Genomic DNA, 22732 nt, shown 5'->3' with positions numbered 1-22732 from the left:
CAGTAATAGATACTACCCCAGAGCACTAATATGTTAGCATCTAGCACACTTTAGGAATAAGGCACCAAAACAGACATAACTTTCAAAATTACTTTCAGTACATGCACCATGTATGCAAATCCATTTTGCCCGATAGCTACCCTCCTGACAAGAGACCATTATCAGAATAGTCTTTACAGACTATAATCTAGCTTTGAAAACAGACATTGAGAAGGAAGCAGTGCTAAAGATTTTTTTATATTTTCCTAGATTTCTTCAATCTGTCACTCCTCTTGGCAGATTATTATCCAATATTTTTAAAAAAAAGCACACAAAATAAAATGTTCATAGTTGTTTCAGGTAACTCCAGATGTCTATGAGAGGATACCTTGAAATAATTCTGAACATTTTATACATACTATGTTATCTGATAAATAAAATTACATTTAAATCAAACTCCTTCATTTTAAGTTTGAATATAAAAATGGTAATATTCATATTAGGAGAGGGAGTAGAAAGAAGTCAGAATATGCCCTAACAATTCATTGGAACTGAAAGACTGCTTCTGTCTGCAGCAGTCATCTGGAATAGTAACTATAAAAATTTCCATCATTCTTCCTTTGGCCTAATTACTAGTACTATGGTATTCTCCAGCTTTAATATCACAGTGAATTACTGTGAGGTCTACAGCAATACAAAAGATTTTAATGGCAATCACTGAGCATAACAGAAAACAAGGAGAACAGAGAAGAAGAAAAAGAAACAGACCTGGTGCTGATCTTTCAGCTGTACAAACCTCCCCATGAAGTCCACACCACCCTGGAGACACGTGCTTGAAATCCAAACCTTTTGGCAAGCTGATTACCTTTGGTATTCTCTCATTTGGCCACTTTTGGTTTTGTACTTGGAGGATTCATAAACCTTTCCTAAGTGTTCATGTGTCAACAGTCCAATAAAAGGACGCCTGTCTCTGGGACCTTGCTGGAGAGGTGCTAAGTACTTGCAGCTCCTGTACAGCTCCATAGACCTGTTCCGCAACTTGTCGTCAGACTTCATTTGCACATTTCTGCTTACGGCTCAATTCTTGTGTGCGTTAACAGCCTCAGATCTCAGACACAAAAGTACAAGGGCCAGTCCCCCTCTTATTTCTTTCAGTTTTGCATGGATACTCCCATTACTTGTTACCAAAAACCTTGTTGCTTTCATGATCCAGTTGGGGGCGGGGCGGGGAAGAAGGAAAGTAAGATCTGTTAAATCTTTCCATTGACTTCAGTGGACTTTGAATCAGGTTCATAAATGTATGAAAGAAATAGACCCAACACTCAAAAAACTTCTTATTTTTTTTTTTAACTAATCAATAGCTAATTCAAAAAAAAGTAATGCTATTACGCAAAACAGAATACAATTGCTCTGATACATGCAATGAAGAGCCACAGATATTAATAATAGAGGTGCAAATATAAAACCATTTCTGTGTATGCACTACCATTTTGTGAACTACCATTGGCTGCTGCTGTTAGCTGGAAGCATCAGTGCAGATATTTCTAACCTGAGAGGTACAACTTGTTCCAAGTTAGCTGTCAATTGTAAATAATACATTTTTTATGTTGTTATTACTTGTTTCCTTAGGCACCCATACACAGTTATCCTCAGCTGGATTAAAACAAACAAACAAAAATCAACCCCCACAAATCACTAAATTCACCAGCTAAGAACCTCAGACCTCTTAAAACAACAACATCCATTAATATAAAGTGACACTTCCTTTAAAATTTCTCTCCCATAAATTGTCATGCCAAGTACCTATATCCCAAGTCCTCTACAGGAGAGTTTAAATCTAAGAAGTCAACTCAAACTCCAGTTTTGTTTACTCTGGGACTCTTAAATAAAAAAAAACATTTTGTGTTGAGATGTACTGCAAGAAAAACAAAGCAACCCCTTTTTATATCCGCAAAACGCAGGTCTGTGATCAAAATAAGCTGCCAACAGTGGTGTAAAAGAGCAACAAGAAATAATGATGTTTGACTAAGAACTGGTTAGCATCTTATTTAAACTTAATATAAACAGTGATGTTGCAAGATAAAACAGCTCAAAGTTTCATATCATGCTCCAAAAATTACATGAGAGAGTAGCTACAGTTGCACAAAGACCAGCTGAAATCCTCAGAAATAGTGTACTTCAGACATGCACAATAGTCAGGGATGCACAGATAGATCAGAGAGAGAAAGGGATGAATATGTTTCACTGCTGCGTGTCTTTCTAAAGTCTTGGTGAGGATCCCATGTAAATCTTCAGAGCAGAACAAATAATTAAATTGGCAAAGCTTTACAATAAGCAGCAAATCATTATTGCTTTACCCTGCCTTTGTTTTTAAAACAACATGCTGCATTCTTTTGGTATTCATGTGACAGTTACGCTCACATGTGCAGGAACTCTATTGCCCTTTAGCGTAATAAAAGAGGGAACAGTGTAGGAAAGGAGAAGGAAAAAAAAAAAAGACATGTCCCCAAATGAATCCCTGCTGTGCCTACACACACAAGTCATCTTAATGGAAAAATATTCAGTAAGTTACATTACTGAATTAAAAATTAAAGCCAGGTGAAGTTTGTAATGAGTCAGGATAATTACAGCAGAATTCCTCCGAGTCGAAGGCCTTGGCGGCTGCTGGCTCATATGACCCAGCAGCTGCTTCAGTCCTGCAGAACAAGTAGACTGATGTTTTGCCTTTAACTTTCTAGTCTTTCCCAAACCTTGTTTCTATTAAGGAACCTCCCCAGGCAGTTTTCCCTTTTTTATTATTGGTTTTAAGTATACTGTCCAGTGTAATTGCATACAGCTATTAGTTGTCAACAGGGACTCTGGGGAAAACCAATTAGCACAAAAAGTTCAAGCCTACAAGTATTTGTAATTATATGAGTTCTTGCCTTAGTAAAAATCACAACAATATGGGGCCACCCCAAAAGACAGGTACATATTATTGTACAGCCACTGCAGTAACACAGCAGCTGACAAAACCAGAGGCTCTTTCAAAAGGCATTGTCCAAACGCTTTGCAAGAGTCATGCCTGTGCTGATGGGACAAGGCTATCAAAAGGAAAGGCAGGAGCAGGAGAGAGCATACAGGCATGGAGCAGAAAAGCAATGGATCAAGGTCGCATAGGGCAGTGGCAGAATCACGCTCTGGTCCAGGCTTTCTGCTTTCAAGACAACACTCTACCAATAAAGCATGCCAATATTCACACCATAGGTAGCAGCATCACCTTCCAGTCAAGGCAGATACAGATGTGGTTCAAGTGCACCTTCCTGATCCTTTCTGTTGGGGTATAGCTTGCAGATAAGACTACTTTAAATAGGGTTTTTAGAGAGCTATTCATTGTTTTACTGGTGCTGTTTTCCTTATCTCTCTTTCCATAAAAGCTCCTTCAACAAGCAACCTGAGCATAATCGAGAAGACAAAAATGCATAGATAGAAATACCTGTAAAGAAATATTAGAAACATGCAGCATTTAATGAACTGTGTTAATTAGAGAAAAATATGTAATCCACAACAATTTCAATTTCTTGGCTTTTCCACAGCTTTATGACAAGTGAACAGGGGTAATTGCGTATCAGATGGTAAAGATCAATAATGATGTTTAGAAAGCAGAAAGAGTAGGAGACTGGCACTACATTTCAAGAAAAGGGGAGAAATGTTGAGAGGTAGTGGTTTTGTACCTGTTGATGATAGTATATGCATAACTTTGCATGGCAAAGAAACTAGTTACTAAACAACCATTTTAGCATTTCAGCTAAGTGAACAAGAAAAATAAAACAGGTTATGCCTGAAGTCTTTAAAAATACAGTTTCCAATGCCTTTCTCTTTCTCATGGTAAAACCTGGTATCATGTGACTCTGCTGAGAAGCTTGATTAAGAGTCCTTGTCAAGGGCAGCAACAAAATTCCCTTTAATTTAACAAAACTGAGATATTGCCATTTTGACACTGAAGTAGAGGCATGGTGATTTCTGTGGGTTTTTTGGTGGGGGGTAGTTTGGGTCATTATCTTCCCCCAGGAGAGCTGTGATCTTGCAAGTGAAAACAGAAATATTAAATGGAATAGTGTATACACCACCACTTTGGGAGAAAGATGAATCTCCATCTTTGGAGGTTTTCAAAACCCAATTGAACAATGTCCTGAGCAACCTGCTCTAGGTGATCCTGCATTGACCGAGAGGGTTGAACTAGACAATGTCCAGAGGTGCCTTCCTGCCTCAGCCATTCTGTGATTGTGTGAAGATGTGGGTATCATCCAGCTTTGAAAGAGAAGCATTTTAAGACATACTATTCTGAGCTGATAAAAAGAGAAATTCAGTCTAAAACCATTTTATTATCTCATAACACTTCTCCATTTATTCAGATCAAACCTTTTAATTTCTGTAATATTTGTGTGTGTGTGTGTTTGTGTCTCCCTTTTCTAGCCAGTGAATATCTGAATTTAGGATTTGGAAATCGGTAACATATTTACAACTCAGTTTCAGCTTCTTAAAAATCTTAATGTAAAATTGCCAGCAGAATATTTGAGAATGTTTATTTTTAAGTATGGATGGTTTTTTGGCTCTTCAGAAATACGCATTTTCTCAAAACAAGACATAGGCACCCTTGAAAGTCATGCTAGCTAAAATTACAATGTCAGTTTCAACTATGATCTAGAAGGTAATTCTATATGAGCTTTAATGCTACATTTCTGAGTAATCATCCCAAATTTGTGAGAATTTTTCTGGTTAAAATTCAGTATTCTGTGGTTAACACATCCTGAAAACCCATTAGGAAGGGGCCTGTTTGCTACCTATTTAGAAGATATAAAGGACATAGAGATACTCTGCTGATATTTGCAGAATTTGTGGGCTGGAGCTCAGCATTTGTTTGACTGAAGAGACGGGCTGCCCTTAAACAGGCAGCAAGATGGTGCTTCAAACATGTTTCCTCACAAGGGTGAAACATTTGACACACTGCATACAGGCCCCATCTTTCCAAACTAGCTGATGGCCAACGAGTATGCTCTCTTTTTGATGCATCAGAGTTTTTCTTAATAAACATTTTAATCTGAGAATTTAATAATAAAAAGGAACCATGTGACATTGTCTATCTGTGGTTTAAGTGCAATACTGTGAATCAAAAGCAGCCAAGGTGGAGTATAATGCCACAAATCAAAGCCACTTAAAATATCTGCACCTCCTGAAGGGAATTTCTTGCAGAAGATGTGGATCATATAGCAGAAATATAAAGTTTTAACAATCAGCAGCACTAATGAAAATTTCAAAGCACTTTAGACAGTGTGGATCAAAAATTATTATAGAACTTTGACAGAGCAGTTAAATGAATTTGTGAATTAACACTTGATTTACAGATTCTGCACTGATTTAAGCTATTGCTTTGGCAATATCTTTGCTGCCTGATTTTTCCTTCAGAATTTCTAACCTCCATAGTTCTCTAGAATGCATGTTCAAGTACATCAAGAGTTCACGCTGAAATCTTTGTCATCTGAACTTTACTATGGATTCATAGATAAGGTTTAATGTGGGCATATATCTATGCAAACTTCCAGACAAGCAAGCAACATAGGAAAAGACATTGCTAATACAGGCAGAGAACACTACACTGCAGGAAATCGTATGGACTTCAACTAAAACATACGATATGAAAACAATACTCTAAATTTTTTATTCTGAATTTACAAAGTTTCAGAATGTAAAGCTCTGTGGCAAACATTTTTAATGCCTGAAGGATTGTAAATATCCTTAATAAAAATTCATTTTTCATGGGTCTAAACATTTGTTTCTGTCAATCACTCCATACATGTTTTGTGCTTACAAGTTTAGCAGCTCAAACTCAAGATTGTTTTTAGGTTATTCTTTAAAGATAACGTTGAAGCAAACCAAAGCAGTAAGTACCTAACTTATTGTCAGAAGTGTTATTATGGTAGACAGGATGGTTAAAGAATGAAAGGTGAAAATTTTCTGTTCCTGATATTCTTTACTAATGAAGCAGCTCAAGTGTATGAAATTAAATCCTTAGAGGACATCTTTAACATCAATTTATTCTTATTTATAAACACAAAAACTAGGGGCTTTTAGTCTAGTTTTAGGAAAAAATAAGCTGAATTCAGGGTTAAGTTTGAAAAACTGCAGTGGGATCTATTTGATTCCAGGGGTTAAAAAAATGATCAATTAACAGAACTGGTAGAACAAGACCTCTCTTTCATGTATTTGTGAAAAACGCATCTTATTTTTTACTGAAAGTTTTCAAACTGAAGAATTCTTCTCTCTCCTATGTAATATGTAAAAAATCTAATATGTAAAAAAATACATATTACTGTTGCCACATATTTTCTCTCTTCCATGAAACAAAACTACAAAAAGAACCTTTTGTAGATCCAATAAGTAAAAACTTTAGAGCTGATGATACTGCTTGTATCTATAAAATTCTAGTTAAAATATTTTTTCTGATTCCCTGAAATAATAAATGAAAAAAAAAAGCAAACTCTTTTACAGTATCTGTATTTCTCACTGTCAGCTGCTTAGAAATATCACATACAATTTTCCCATATTTTTTACTAGATATAGAAATACAAAAACAACATACGCAGAAATCTATTATTTTTTCCACACCCCCAAAAAATTCAGACTTACACAAAATGTAAAGATATGAGGTGAATGCTGAATGACATATTAAGCTTTTTTCATAGGACCACCAAAACAGATAGGTCTAATCCATTTCTAGGTGACAGTAATGGTCAGATTTACCTCTGATCTTTATGCCAAGTAATTCAACGTACCAGTAAGTTTCTGAGGAAATGCAGAGTAGGAAATGGCAATGTTGAAGGGAAGCAAAGTGAGGCTCCTGGGAACTTGTTATCACACAAGAACCCAGGTCTTTCTGAGATTAGTGCAGGTGGAAGAATGATAACCACCAACTCTGCACAACTTTCTTCTGTTGTCATGGTCTTCACTATTTTGCTCAGAAGTGAGATATTCTAGAAAACTGAGGTAACATGATGGTGTTTCCCTCAAACCCCAACACTTTTGGTTGTACAAGGTAAGAAAGGGATTCACAGCAAGATAAGGCAAAGAGAAAACTTACGTGGGTAAAAATAGAAGTGATAGAAAAAAGTTGAAATAGTGAGTTTTCATCCACTGGGTTTGCTCTGTGGTGGTGCAGACCACTTAGCAAAGACCAGGCCTTCATATTGGGATTGATGGAGGGATTCAGAGGGGGCACTGAAAACTATTATGATGTATACAGAATTAAATGATTGGTAATGGGAACTGGGGGCAGGATGGACACACAATGCACTAAACCAATGACAAAATATCTGATCTAATCTTTAGCTCCGTTTCCCCAAGAGGCATCCCACCTGCTGTGCCACCTCCTAAATTTTTAAATCCTTGCAGGTTCCTCATGAAACTTTTGCCACAAGCCTGGGAACTATTAGCACCCCTACAAAGGTTATATTCTAGCTTTGATATGTGTCCTTCCATCCATTCCACTGCTCCAAGCTTCTCAGCTGTGCCAATGCCTAGTCAGGAACTGTTGGTTCATGTCACAACGGTGCTTTTAGCTAAAGGCTGGCTTTTAAAAATGGGCAAGAAACTGCCTATACAGAGATGTTGCTCAGTACATCTAGAATAGGATACCCTATTTCAATTAAAAACACACTTTTGAAGCTAGAGTTAACAATACTTAATCACAGTGCTCAGCTTGCCATACGTCCAGACATATAACCAGACAACCATGTCCCCCCAGACCTGTTGGTCAGATGATGAGCCTGGTTTTGCCAAGTCTATGGCAAGGGCATATTTTTTCAGAGCCCCAGAAGCTTTCTTCCTTTCTCATTAGAGCTATAATTACCCAGGACCCCCAACAGTTTACAGAAGAACTACCTATGCTCCTGCCAGGCTGAAACTGCTACAGGCCAGGCACTCACACATTTTTAGTGTTTTGCTGCCTGACATGGGCATTTGAAAATCCACTGAAATCTGTATGACTGGCTAATGCAGCCACATCAAGTTTCTTTGCTTTATGCATAAGACCAAACTTACATGTACATCTAAGATAAGCATACATCTGCATCCCTCATTTTGGAACCTAATTATCTCTAAATTGGCTCAGGGGTTTTCCCCTTTTGTTCCCAGCATGGACATTTCAAATGCATAATGGAGTGGGAATAACCAAGAAGTAATTGTAAGACCAGTGGCGCTTCATATGTTCGAAAAAGGTCTTTTTTTTTCCGCCACTGCAGCTCTTTCTGCTTGCCTCCTCAGTGATGACAGTGCACTTTCTTTGCCTTCAGGGTCCCTTTTGTCATTTAGGTTCAGAATTCACTGGGAGATGTAGACAACCTGGCATGCCCTTGATCTCTGCTAGGCAATCAAGGTGGTGACTCAGCGTCTGCACTGAAATATTGCCTTAAAGATAAGCAATTAACCTGATTAACTACCAAAATTATTTTCAGGTAATTCTGAGCTCCCAGCATATGCTCCATATACTTCTCTGAACGTTAGCTGCCGCATCTCCATGCTGCATTCATATTTCTCTGTCTAGCAACAGCTATGTACGTAGACTGTTAGATGGATATTCGTAGATAAAAGCAATGATGAACAAAACTGCGTCTCCCCCTGTTTTGGTATTCTGTGACATTCCCATCTCAGCAGACTATGTCTGGCAGTCTCACAATGAAGCACTGCATGTGTCAGGGAGATGGATTATATCTGCAGTGTCTGAATTTCAACCCTGACTATATGAGCTCCTGCTTAACCTTACCTCAGGGATCTTGAATTTTGTGTCATTGAATTAGAACAGCAAATATATATATTTTTATGTGCCCCGATTATGCGACACTGCAAATATTTAATAGTGTGAGATAACAAAATGAAAGAAAACCATATCTTTTATACACATTTGGCAAATAGCATGTTTACTCTTTATTCTGAACTATAAAGCTTGAAGTACTTCAAAAACAGTGGTACTTGCATTTTTTGGGGTGCTTTGTTTTAGGTTTTGGGAATTAAAAAAAAAAATCTATTGTGAATTCCTTTTCAGCGTCTTTAGGCAGATCACATAGGAATGAAAAATAAATGGATTAGTATACCCCTTTTCACTAACTGAAGTATGAGCAACAATGCTGCAAAAATCATATGAAATAAATTGGTTAGTCTCATCTCCTTCTGGCCAATTAAAACACTGGTGCTGCAGCTCACAGCTTAGATGAAATTTGTATCTGGTGTGCATTAAGAAAAACAATGAAAAGGCTGGAAAATTTCAGAGTCACAGATAACAGTATGATGCAGACAAAGTCACACTAACCAGAGCTGCACACTATCTTTTCAATGAAAAATTGCTAAACTTGGACCTTCGCTGTTATAAATTCAGGTCTGGACAGAAATAGAAAGAGATACTAAAAGTGCAGGGGTTCATATTTTGCAATTTCTGAAAGCAGTCTTATATGGGAAACAGCTTTGCCCATTTGAGGTTAATTCAGTCCTTTTGAGTTATGACCTAAAATTTATCTTATAGGAATATAAATACTATAAAAAAATGATACCTTGAGTAAAGCAATGAATGCAGATGAAAGGAAAAACTTAATTAAATATGTTAGCACACACCTGCAGTTGGATATCTCCTACTGTTCACAGCATTGGGCATCAGACTGAGTTCAGAGTGGAAACATCAAGCTAAAATGCTTACAGTTAATTTTTAGCACTAGTTTCTCCTTTGTAAAATCTCCTAATTAGCAGGACTTATTCCACCAGTAGTTTTTAAAACCCGCATTGTGACTTTTCCTGGGAGATGGCTATAATGATGCATTGGAAGCACTTTTCACTGGTCCTTAAGCCTGGGTTGGGTTTGGGGTATAAGTTAGCATAGGGAAGAATATAGGGCTTTTTTTTTTTTTTTTTTTTTTTTTTTAATTTCAGGTCACAACAATATACTGAAAGTGTTGAATTAGCACAATGGATTTAAAGACTGTTTAATTCATCTTGATACTTGCATTTTAGAGGCTAAGTTTTTAAAAATAAGCGAAAATAAGTCTCTGTTTCGGTAGTAGTTTTTTCCCTTCCATAGTCTTGAATCAGATAAAGTAATATTAAAGAAAATGCTAATACTGCAGTAGACTGAACACAGTACTATATGCGTCTCTCTGCACATTCATTACATGCTAATCCTGTATTGCTTCCTATATCAGAACAAATTACAAGAAAAACACCTGAAAGTGATTGTCAGAGATATAGTTCATAAAATATTGCAGTATTTTTCCTTAAGTGTTGTTGGCAAATAATGTTTATCCATCCCAAATCATCACATTCAAAAAAATAGACTCCAGTCAGTGCAATAAAGAAACAGTCTTAAAGATTTGCAGAAATAGCCTCATGCTCTAAATCGTACTTCCTGGCTCATCTCAACTGAAACAGAGCCCAGGAGCTTTCTTCACACTCAAACAACATAGCTGCTTCATTGATCATCTTATTTTGCATTTCAGCACCAATATAATGTTTTAGTTTCCAAAACATCTTTATTTCTGTAGCTGTTTCATAGTCACTTTTCTTCTTTCCGCTAGAGACCAATCTGTAACTACATACAGGCCTATTGCACAGCCCACACTATTACTCATGGCTGCAAATTCTGCATATCTCAGAAAGCAATGATGAGTACAACACATTCAAAAGTCTTTGGCAACCTTATTTTAGAGACAGGCTTGAGCCGTAGAGGCAACTTGATACATTTGAAGATCAGTGACAGACTCACACTGTCACTGAGATTATTTTTGGCTGCCTCTGTCCTCTGAATGGCATGAAAAGCTTCTTCTATGGGTCATTCCAAGACTGTCTATATTGCCTCAGGGTATACATTGCATTAGTAGTTTGTATAGTTACATCTGTTATGAAAACACTGTTGATGTTCTGTAATTTCACCACAGCTCCCAAAGGCATTTAGTACTATCTGGTGCTTCTGGATCCAACAATACTGATAATACCTGTCTTTGGGAACTAGCAGCAATAGCTTTCTAGATGACTGTATCGAGATTCACGCTCACCTTGGGAAGCCCTGTTTCTAGAAACAGGCATGTATGAATCTTGTTACTGTAGCAGCAAATGCAGGATAAGGACCAGCCTTTGGTAACCATTGGCTTTTCCTTTCTGCTAGGGTTGTTGTGAAGTGGAAATCAAGAGACCATTACATGTAGTTAAAACCCATGAGTCTAAAGTTATGAATTGCACAGTGACAGTGTGAAATTCAGAGCAAGTTAAGAAAAAAAAAACAAACCCAAACTGTTTAAAGAGCAATGCATCATAAATGAAAAGGAAAAAAAAAATCTTTGAATTTTTAGTTTATTCAGCTCTGGAGTATCTCCTTCCTACCCAAACTAAACCTTTCTCTTGATGCAATTACCAACAATTTAACAGTCTCCATTATATTTATTTCTTTTCTCATACTTTTTCTCTCTGGATGGATGCAATGCACTGTTGTCTCTTTCTTAGTCTCAACTGTTTCATGTGGAATATTTTCTGCTACTCCAGTGTACTGAAAAGAGTCTCCTAATAAAACATCCTAGTTTAATTATATGGTGACTCTTTTGAATTCAAAAACAGTAAAGAATGTTGCTATATTTGGTCTTCAAGGAAACAAATTACATCAACTGATTAATTCAAGCAGATAAAAGTTTAGGGCATCAATCCTTTAACTTTGAAACAGCATTAAGTAAGTGGTGTTCCCCAGGGCTCAGTTTTGGGGCCAGTTCTGTTTAATATCTTATCAATGATCTGGATGAGGGGATCAAGCACACCCTCACTAAGCTTGCAGATGACACCAAATTGGGCACCACTGTTGATCTGCTCCAGGGGAAGAAGGCTCTGCAGAGGGACCTGGACAGGCTGGATTGATGGGCTGAGGCCAATTGTATGAGGTTCAACAAGGCCAAGTGCTGGGTCCCACACTGGGGTCACGACAACCCCATGCAACGCTACAGGCTTGGGGAAGAGTGGCTGGAAAGCTGCCTGGCAGAAAAGGACCTGGGGGTACTGGTTGACTGGCTGAATATGAGCCAGCAGCGTGCTCAAGTGGCCAAGAAGGCCGATAGCATCCTGACTCACATCAGAAATAGTGTGGCCAGCAGGACCAGGGAAGTGATTGTCCCTCTGTACTCAGCACTGGTCAAGACTGGGCCTTGAATACTGTGTTCAGTTTTGGGCCCCTCACTACAAGAAAGATGTTGCATTGCTGGAACATGTCCAGAGGAAAGCAACAAAGGAGTGGCTGAGGGGAGACCTTATCTCTCTCTACAACTCTCTGAAAGGATGTTGTAGTGAGATGGGTGTCAGGCTCTTCTCCCAGGTAACAGGTTATAGGACAAGAGGAAATGGCCTCAAGTTGCACCAAAGAAGGTTTAGGTTGGATATTAGGAAAAATTTCTTCACAGAAACATTGGAATAGGCTACCCATGGAAGTGGTTGGGTCACCACACCTGGAGGTATTTAAAAGATGGGTAGATGAGGTGCTCAGGGACATGATTTAGTGGTGAAATCGCAGGGTTAGGTTAACAGTTGGACTTGATGATCTTAAAGGGCTTTTCCAACCTAAATGATTCTATGATTCTAAAATTGTAGCTGGGTTTTTGGGGGGTAGTTAATCCATGTATTAACTTCATGTCCTGTATTCCAACCAAGTGCAAATCTTATGGTTTTCAATAATATTATGTATAATAACACTTAATAATCCTAAAACATCCTGAATACAATTCAAGTTTTTATGGATAGTAATAATATAAAAGCTAAGCTTTACACTGGTGTTTTACGGAACTGAACTCAGACTTATTTCAGGAGGACTTTGTGGCATTCAGACCAGGCAAACATTCCAATGCCCATAAGTATCCTGTGACCAACGTCTCACAACTGCTGTGTCATGATTCTCAGAAGATGTTGTAAAGTTCTGAAAAAAGGCAAAGGGTGCTATTATATGAAGAAAAACAATACTTCATTCCACAATATCCCAAAAGCTTTGCAGTTAACCTCAAGATCACATACGCCATGTCGGGGTCTTGGAAGAAGATACACACGTGTAGGTACCTGTACGTACATTTATCAACTTATAGAATATAAAAACTTAAAAAGTCACAGATAGATTGAGCTACAGAAGTTCAAGAAAAGCTTTCTTATGTCTACATTTTCTCTTTATATCTTCATCTTTTTCCCAGCTGTCAGATCCTAGATATGATTTCACAGTTCTCGTCCCCTGCTAACAAAACTAATTTGTGCAAAGATATCTAATGATAATATATAAAGACGACAGTCAGACTCTTCTTGAAGATGCACAGCAATAAGCTACAGATATAAGTTCCAACAGGGAAATGCCAACTGGATACTAGGAAAAAGGATGTCAAACATAGGAACAGGTTGTTGAAGCGGTCCGAACATCTCCAAAGATGGATGTTGCATAACCTTACTTGGAGGAGGCCCTGGGCAACCTGGTATAGGCTGGCCCTACATTTAACAGAGGGCTCCCTCCAATCAAAATTATTTTAGAAAGACCAAAGTGACCACACATCTTAATACTTTTAATACATAGATGTTTCTTTGGAAAAAGGGGAACATGGTTTCTCTGGCACATCAGGCAGCTACAGCAAACCTTACCCACCAATCTGTAGTATTGCCCACTATGTAATGGATGAGAAAGCTGAGTAGCATGTCAGCTGTGTGGAAGTACACTGAGGAGATTATTGACATAGCAAAAAATAATTCACTGTTAAAGCAGGAGATCCTTTTCCTTGACAAACTGATCAGTCTCACAGATGACTAGTGATTACAAGAACACAGTAAGCTGCTTTAGGACGTTAGGCAACTGATTAGCAAAGGTGTTCAGGCAAGCAATACACCAACACAAGAAAGGGAGAAATTCAGAAAGTTACTCAAATGTTGTCTACTATTTCTTCACTAAATCTGTGAAGAATCATCATCTGTCCATGGAGACAGATGACTCAGATATGCTCAAAGAAGTCCTCCACAAGCAATTTCTATTGTGCTTTTGTTTCACTAGAAGGAAAAAATTAGGTGAGCAGTATCTGAGCACTAGTAGGTACAAGCATATCCAGTGTCAGGTACAGACATGAGATTTTCACATGCATGAACACATGCCCTTCCCTTCCTCCTTCCTGATCAATCAGAGTACATACATTTTTTCATGCACACACCTACTCCACCATAACAATACATCTGTATAAAGTTGAAACTAGCCTAAACCAATCTAAAATAAGCAGCATAAATTACATTCTTTGCTATTTGAATATAAGTAGTAAGGAAGAAGTTGCATTGAGATTGCTAAAAGAAGTTACTTTTCATCTTCAAGACTACTGTTTTATCACAGGACCTGATTTTTTTCTTTTCCTTCAAACCAATGCCAGAGAAACATCTCAAGGCCTTCGGTAAAAGCTTTTGGTTTTTTTCATGTAGAATTTCTTCCTGAACTTTGTCACTCACAGAAAGGAAAGTGCATTATAAACAATTTTTCACAGATGGTCTGGGTGGTTTTCTGTAGTTTCCATTTCTCAAAAAAGAACTGTTTAGATTTAAAAGAGAAGACCAACTGAAATCAGAAAATAGCCAGCCAGCTTCACCTATGGAAAGCAGTATGTATCTACCAGGTTGTTAAGACTTTTTAAGACTACTAATCATCATTAGAAGGTTGTAGTATTCCTGCATGATTTCTCTCTTGGAGAAGTCAGTCAGCTAGGATAATCATCCCATGAAGCTAGCAGCTTGGCTGGAAAAGATAGCTGCTGGACAACAAGTTATATCAATAGTTCAATCACCTGGGAATTAGGAAAGAAATTGCTTTCAAGATGCAAGCTTTTCATCTTCCCTTTATTACCGAACTGAAAACACACTATCAAATTTAGTCCATAGGAAGTGTCAATCTAACTATTAAAAGAAATTAAATGAAACAAAACCAGGTTCTGGTTTAAGCAAAGATGTATTTGTTGAAATGGAAGTTGCATAGATATGTTTTACTCTTCAAAGACATCTAAACTTCTCACAGCTTGGTAATGCATGTGAATGCTGGAATACCTCAGTCTTTGTAATGGGCACATGGACAGAGGCAACCACTTACTGAGCTATGTTGCCATCAGTCAAATGACAAACACACACCAACAAATGAAAAAGTGGAGCAAAGGCAGAAGTCCTTAAAAATGGTTGCATGAGAGGAAGAGAGGTCATTGGTCCCAGGAGGTATGTATTTGCACAGACAGCATGTGAACAGGTCAGGTCCACTTCCCACTTTCAAATAAGGATCTCTGAAAGCAAAGCTTGCAGGATTTTATCCAACATGAACAAGGGAAAAAAAGCCTCCCCTTACGCTCATAGGTTGCTTTATCTTACATTCTTATGAGATGTGATTGCTCTGAATCTGACTAAACCATGCTTCATCTCTGGTTCAGTCTTTGAACTGCACTCATTTCTCACGTTGCTTCTTGCACACTGAGTAAGCAAGACTCAAGGATTTCCTTTGCCTATTCTTGCTTTGCAAGAAACACGGTGCCATTCCGGTGCAGTGTAACTCTTGAAATGCTAAATGAGTATCTCACTCTGAGCCAACCTCTGTCCTTAGCAACAGTTTATGACTACGTTTTATTATTTTAATGAGAGATGGTAATGGCAGGAATGTTCAGCTGTGTTGTAATAACACAGATACATTGCTCATTCAAATGAAACTGTATTAGATACAAAGTGTTCATTAAAATAGCATTTGTGTCAGACTTAACCTTAAAACCAGAGTAATTCAAAGCTAAAGCTGATTTTTAACTCTTCACTTGTGCCTGCACACTGCAACTATCTCAACCCACTGGCAAGCAGGCAGAGCATATGATTTGCAAGAACTAGACAGTGTGGTCAGCAAAGACTTAAACTTGATTTCTTTCCATTAGTATCTTAAACCTCACAAAATAAATGTTATTTTCTATTATTTTTTACGTTTTCTTTCTATCTCATCTTGATCAGAGCCATGAGTCCAGAAAAAAATCCAGTAATTCAGTATAACAGATGGATTTTTCCAGAGCCATGCATAACACAGATACCCCTTAACAACAGAAGATGGAACATGCTTTATGAAAGGTGATTTTTTTTTTTTTTTTTAGTTTAGTAACAACAAAACAGATGCACAGAGGAAAAATGGCACACAAAGGATCTCACACACAAATAAGACTCAGCAAAACTCAGACTTGCCAACTCGTCTTACAGATGGGGAGAGAAGGGGTGGTTCTCCTCCTTTTATCTCTCCGAATGAGTATGTCTCAGTTTCATCCAAATCAGTCCCATGAATGCCTTTCCCCAGTTATTTCTGTAAAGCCAAGGGTTAAAACTATCTTGATTGGCTGAACCAGAGTTTGGCAAGAGTAACACCTATAGTAGTTCTGCCATGATGCCCGTCACAGTAGTGCTTGTTCAACTGCCAGTAATACACTGAGCAACTTGATATAAACCTGTCCCATTCTTCACTATTCAAAGACTGCAGTGTATACCAGAGTATTTGGGAAGGAGGGCAGGGGATCCTTGGATTATTTTTTTTTTTCTTTAAACACTTATTAATTTATATTTAGGGTACACAAAGCACAGTTAAATGAACACTCTTTATACCTGAAACCAAAGTGGGGAGGGGAAGTTTGCGATCCTTAGGGGTTCACAGAGATGTTGTATAACTTTGGGCCAACCCTCTAGAAAGTTCTTGCTCCACCTGTATTGATCCATCATATACAAAGCATGTGTGCTTGCATATGTATTTGACTGACTAATTAAAACTGGGTCACTTCCAATTCTTCTTTTTCCTTTGTGGTATTAGCTGGAAGGAAGGTGTCCCTTGGGATCCCTAGGATTATAGAACAGATTTCTAGATGTTTCTGCTGAATGCATTCAGAATGTATTAACAATATATATATTGACTTCACATTTCAGTCAACATCAAAATTTATTGACCCTTGAGGTAAATATTAATCTCAGCCTTGACTCAATCAATATTTACCACTTGGTTCAATACATCTTGATGATCATCTCAAGATAATTCAATATATATTTGATACACAGGAAAGTTTATTACTCTGTTACATGGTTTTTATGTACTGTTGTTTCTATTTTATTTTAGGAGATAAATTTTCTAAGTAGTATTTTGATAAATAATTTTACCTAGTTTAGCTGATATTATTTATCACAAATAAAATAAATATGCATAATGAGTTCATAGACCTGTATGGCAAGCTTGGATAATGCAGAACTCAGCACCAATAGGTTTTGCTTATTAATGCATTCAACAAAATTCCAAGGAGAAAGTAAACAACCGCCAAAAAAAAGAGGGTATTTTTAAAGATTAAAATTTCTTGTATTCCAAACAAATTTGAAACAGAGGAATTGTTGTACTAATGTTCCAGTTATCTAGTAATTAAAAAAAAAAAAAAAAAAGGAAGAGAGTGTTCTATAGTTACAAAAATCTGTACAACATATTCCCAGGGAAAAAGAAGATAGGTGGAAAAATGCAAGCCAATAGTTTTTCAACCCTTCTCAAATAACGGTTCAGAAAAACCTCTGTTCACCACCTCCACACTGCAGCCATTAAAAACAAAACCCCTATTACTGGATCTATACACATTATTGGGCTTTGAAAAGCACGTGAGGTCTGCTATGGACTGAAGAACCTTATGTCCACTGAAGCTGCATTCTCATCTCTCCTGTGGGTTTAACTGGTGAAGTCAGGAAAACAAACTTAGATTTGGTTATAACAGACTATCCCAAATTCAGTACTTGCTCACTTTAGGGGCTAAAGGCTGATAACAGATGCCAGACCTAAGCAGGTATCCTACTGCAGGAAGCTGTAGGAACACTCTCCCTGCCCAAAGCGTTCCTGTTACCTGTATAAACAGGGTACACAAAGTATGAATGAAAAACTAATGATGTTTACAGAGGCCATGAGAAAGGCTGATGTGACAACTTGGCAGAAAGACAGTCACCCCACGCTGACTGCATCCTCCACGTACCCGGTGGGAACCCCAGCACCTTACAAGGCTCTCCACACCACATTCTCTTGCAAGTTCCCACCTGGTTGGAAGTAAAATGAGGGCACAACATAAATAAGTAACTTAACAGGGACATAGATCAGATTTGTCCCATGGACCAAGACTGCTCAAAGTGCTATGCCATTTATTCTGTTAGAGAACTTGCTTTCTGGAGAAAAGAACCACAGAAAAAAAACAAACCCAAATTTTAGATTTCCCAGGTGTGTTGCTGAAAGCTAGACTTCAGATAGATTTTGTTTTAGGAAAAAAAATAGAATTTACACATTCATCCCTACATATGCCCCACTGAAGTTATTGTATGTTGAAAACCCAACTGTCAGATGCTTTCTGAAAAATTGTGTTTCTGAACTCAAATCGAGATACACATGTAATGTTTCTCATGGAACATAATTGCAGGACAAGAATGATACCTTTTACCAATAAAAAAAACCCCTAACTCAGATTTTTTTCCAAGAATGCAAAAATCAATCTGAGTTTTGCCATCTGCATTATTTCCTTGGCATCAAGACATAATTCATAAGACAAAGTCATGAAGCACCTACCTGGATACCCTTAGGGCTGTGTAAAAAACAAAGGCTTCCAAGAAGCAAGAGAAATTATAGCATCTATCTGACTATCTTCAAACACAGCATGCTCTCTGGTATCAGTGGACAGAGATAAAATTGAGTCTTTTCAGACTATGGTATTTGGAGATTTTGTAGCTCTGACTACTCAGCTAATGTATACATTAGCCATACATAACCAAACAACCTGTTTACTGTCTATTGAAATCCACAGGAGTAGCAGAATCCATCAAGAAGAGCACGTAGAGCACTCCAGATGCCTAGATATATGAAAATATGGGCAAAATATGCCTATATTAGATACAAATATAGGCACCTGAAATTGAAGATGCACACAAATTTACTGTTTACTACTCCATACCATTAGATGGTGGATGACCAGTAGTTCTTGGCTCCTAACTATGGACTCCCAGAAGTCAGCAGATTACTTCCACCTGCAAGAACTAAGAGAGCAAGCCTATATTCAACAAATTTAAAATTGCTAAAGGAAATCTCTTTCTTCACTGGGAAGTTTTTGATTTATGGATCCCCTGGAAGATTAAGTGCTACTGATGAAGGTTCTATCTACTTGGTAAACAAGCCTGAAAATGGGATCAAAGCTGCAAACTGACATACAAGAAGAAATTTAAGCTAGAACTAGATAAAGCGCCTATTCGCAAGAAGCAAATACTCTGAAATGCAGTTGGGACTGTGGTAAACTTCAGGGATAACAATTTTCTGGTCTGTTTCCTTTCTCTCCCCTCTTTAACTCAACTTCACCACCTCACTTCTGTGGTTGTTAACAACAGTAGAAAACACCTGAAACCACTGCATAAGTACAGCACTGAAATGGCTATGGATCCCAATGCAGCAGCAGCAAAGAGTAGGCTGGAACAAATGAAATATAGAATTAAATAAGGACAATATAAAAGAAATCCTTCTTGCATGGGAAACCAGGAGAATATACCTTGGGGGGGGGGGTGGGGGGGGAAAGCAAGCTGATAAGACAAATGATGTAACAATTATGTAACTACGTGCATGAAACTTAGTCTTTCTGTTTAAGTGAAGTGGATCTCCCAAGTGCTTCTGTGAATAGCTGGTGCCACAGACATTTATATACATGATGCTGATAAGTCAATGTGATCAGTCAAACCTAGGGAGGAACTCTCAAAGCTGAATGGAAGATTCACCCAAAGAGTTTTTTCCCCTGAGTAAACATGAGTCAAGGACAAAGACTTTACTAGATACCCCAAAAAAACCATGTTAATAAAAATAATCTAAGAAAGTTTTCTTTAAAGTAGGCATCAGCAATCTGGTGAAAATAATTAGGAAAAAAAGAGCTATATTATGGCTACCGTAATTTAAAATACGGGAAACAAAGACAACCTGAATAAATGTTCTTAGCTATTTAAAAGCCAAGAAATTACTGTTTCAGGTATCTTCTATATAAAACCTTGACAAATAATACAAACTGTTTTGAAAGCTGTTTCCTATAGGAATCATCTCTCTATCGAACAGAGACCAGGCTAAAGAGAGCATAAGAAACAACCATTAAGGCCATTCATATTAGAGCTGGGTAAGAAACATAATTTTTTCCCCATTTTTGTAGCAACTGTAATATTTATATTCATACACATTTGAAAAAAGAAATCAACAATGCTGTATTTGGGTTTAACCTGTGCTACATATTGGTATTATATACATTAAAATGTACAGGAGTGCAGGGAGCTACCATTTACCAATCTTCAGCTCTACCTTACTAAAATAATGCCACTGCTTTGAAACAGATGCTATAAAAAAAAAAAAAATCACAACAATTTCGTATGCTGCATTTGTTCCAATTCTTTTTTTCCCGCTCAAATTTTGAGGCATGTGATTCAAATCTTAGCAGTGAGCAACATGTCAGGCCCATGACTAAAAGTTGAAACTTCTTTAAAAATGCATTAATTTTGCTGAAATTAACTCTGAAGTTTTAAAAAAAAATCACTAATTACAAATGCTACAATATCACAAATCTAGCAGTACAACAGAAAATGTGATCCTGTGTTCAGTGGAAATTTAAAAACTATATTGAAATAAGCAAGAACAAAATACCAATTTAAGCAAATATTAAACTACAATTTCATAAGTTACAGCTTTCCAGAGTGAACTAAAAAAACATAGCAGCTAAAAAGCATTCAAAATCTGGAAGATGAAGCAAGAAGTTTGTTTTGGTTTTTTTTTTAAATGCATTTTATAAAAAGGAAGTCTGACCCTCCTCTCATATTCCAGGCCTGAAAAATATAATACTTACCAGAAAAGGAGAAAATCACAAATTTCATATAACTTCAGCGTGGTTCCCCAACACAAGAACACTGTGTACTTGCAGTTATTACCCTGTGTGAGTGATGAGGCATGTACCTGCAGAGGGGTGGGGAATGGACACACATAATTTCTACAAGACAAATGTAGACACTCATTCAAGAAAACACAGTGTGAAACAGCAGTAGCATTTATGACCTACACATGCTGCAGGTTCAACAGCCCAATTCCAAAAGAAACTTCTCCCCAGCAAGTCTGTCACTATAGTGCAGAATCTAGGCCAATAGGAAACTCAACATTTCACCTCCTCTGTTAGTTCAGCCCTGCAGATAAGCTTAAATCTCCCTCTTTGTGAAGGTGATGGAGGGTCATTTTACAAAAAGGAAAAAAATCCTATCCATGTCTTGAAAACTTAGCTCAAGAGAGGCCTGAGATAGATACACTCAGAGAAGGAGGTACTGTAGAGAACATAGAACAATAGGAGCTGGTGAAAAAAATAAATAAATACTTAATAAACCTACTTTTTTGGGGGGCAACTCAGCATTAATGTCCTGTAAGAGAAGTGATCTCAGAGTGGATGTTGCTGACTGAATACCACCATCAACCTCGGAGCAATGTCTTTTACTGCTAGTATCCTTGAACCAAATCAGTATTTGTTTGATAAATAGTGTATGTTTATATAATTTTGGAAAGACAGGCCTAACAGCTATGCTGGGATTTCTAGCTCTATAATCCATACTTGTTGCTATTCATAGGGGAGATACCCATTATCTTGGCTGAGGGCAGAAATTAACTCTGCTCCTGATTACGATGTGTTTCTTTTATTATTTGTTTCTTTAGATCATAAAATGGTTTGTGTTGGAAAAGGACTTTAAAGGGCATCTAGTCCAACCCTCTGCAGTGAGCAGGGACATCTTCAACTCGATCAGGTTGCTCACAGCCCAGTCCAACCTGACCTTGAATGTTTCCAGTGATGGGGCATCTAGGGATGGGCAACCTGTTCCAGTGTTTCACTACACTCATAAAAAATTTCTTCCTTATATCTAGTCTGCATCTACCCTTTCTTAGTTTAAAACTGTTATCCCTTGTCCTATCGCAACAGGCCCTACAAGTCTGTCCCCATCCTTCTTATAATCCTCCTTTAAGCACTGAAAGGCTGCAATAAGGTCTCCTTAGAGCCTTCTTTTCTCCAGGCTAAGCAACCCTTAATCTCTCAGCCTGCCCTTGTAGGAGAGGTGCTCCATTCCTCTGATCACTTTTGTGTCCCTGCTCTGGACCTGTTCCTACAATCCCATGTCTTTCCTGTGCTGAGCGCTCCAGAGCTGGATGTAGTACTCCTGGTGGGGTCCCACCAGAGTGGAGTAGAGGGCAAGAATGATCCCTCTTGACATGCTGGCCACGCTTCTTTTGATGCAGCCCAGGATACAGGTGACCTTCCGGGTTGTGAGTGCACATTGCCTCTCATGTCCAGTTTTTCACGCACCAGCGCCCCCAAGTCCTTCTCTGCAGGGCTGCTTTCAATCCCTTCATCCCCCAGCCTGTGTGGATACGGGGGACTGCCCCAACCCATGTTCAGGACCTCACACTTGCCCTTGTTGAACCTCATAATGTTCACAAGTTCTCATTCTCTTATTCTTGTCAGGTTCCTCAGGATGGCATCCCACCCCTCAGTCATGTGAACTGCACCACTCAGCTCAGTGTCATCTGCAAATTTGCTGAGGGTGCATTCGATCCCACTTTAGATGTTGAGCTTACTCAATTTCACTTTCAGCTTCAAAAATGTATCCAACTTACTTTGCAAATGCAAGAATGACAAACACATGT

This window comes from Egretta garzetta, unplaced genomic scaffold (genome assembly GCF_000687185.1).
Source record: "Egretta garzetta isolate BGI_Z169 unplaced genomic scaffold, ASM68718v1 scaffold45, whole genome shotgun sequence".
NCBI lineage: Eukaryota > Metazoa > Chordata > Aves > Pelecaniformes > Ardeidae > Egretta > Egretta garzetta.
This window is presented reverse-complemented; position numbering follows the sequence as displayed.